We start from the raw sequence: 738 nt of genomic DNA, 5'->3' as shown, positions 1-738 counted from the left end.
CCTCACCCAACGGTTTTTACCCCCCCCCCCGCCCCGGCCGATTCTCTCCCCTATCCCACTGGGGTGGAGGAGTAAGCAAGCGGCTGTGTGGTGTTCAGCTGCCTGCCGGGTTAAAACACAACAAAAACACCAGTGTATAGGAAAGAAGTAATAAAGTTAAGTCTGATTTCATTATTGCCCAAGAAGGTGGTCTTGGAGAAACCAGCAGGTGCTTCAAATTCCAACTGGTTTTCAGCTCAGAACTATATAAACAAAGTATACTGTTACCTGCATTTTTAAAAGAAATTAAAAAAAACCCCTACTATACCCCAGAAAAGAGTGAATACTTCAAGTATCCTATTGAAATTAATGAAGACAAAGTGTAGCAGGTACGGATTCACATAGGTTCTGGCAAGAGCTCCCTTTAGAGCAAACACTCTCAAGATCTACACCTCTATTTCCCTTTGGCAGAATTACAGTACTCATCTGGACATAAGTTAAAAAAGGAAAGTACAAATAGAGCCGGTTTAATTTATTTTTCTAAATAAACAAAACAAACCTCTGGACCCACATATCCAGGCAGGGAATCCTCACCACCAGCCTCCAAAGAGCGTTGCCTTTCGACAGCCCGGAGTTCTCACCGACATTTCCATCAGTGCCTGGTGCCCTCTAGTGGGCTCTCTGCCTTAAATTCTCCCTAAGGAAAAAACCGAAAACACGGAAGAAGAGTTCTAACAGGTCTCACGCTGCAATTTTTAC

General features: G+C 43.8%; 1 protein-coding gene across 1 annotated transcript in view; it reads right to left on the bottom strand.

The window, feature by feature from the left end:
• DDIAS (DNA damage induced apoptosis suppressor) overlaps positions 1-727 on the bottom strand; it is a 14,414-nt gene extending 13,687 nt beyond the window's left edge. The window contains exon 1 of the mRNA XM_035897814.1: positions 539-727. The gene's annotated coding sequence lies outside the window, so the exon portion shown is untranslated. The remainder of the gene's footprint in view (positions 1-538) is intronic.
• Positions 728-738: the final 11 nt, after the last annotated feature.

The sequence above is a fragment of the Egretta garzetta genome, unplaced genomic scaffold (genome assembly GCF_000687185.1).
Source record: "Egretta garzetta isolate BGI_Z169 unplaced genomic scaffold, ASM68718v1 scaffold20, whole genome shotgun sequence".
Taxonomy (NCBI): domain Eukaryota; kingdom Metazoa; phylum Chordata; class Aves; order Pelecaniformes; family Ardeidae; genus Egretta; species Egretta garzetta.
The sequence above is the reverse complement of the archived record's forward strand: the minus strand, read 5'-3'. Positions and strand labels throughout refer to the sequence as shown.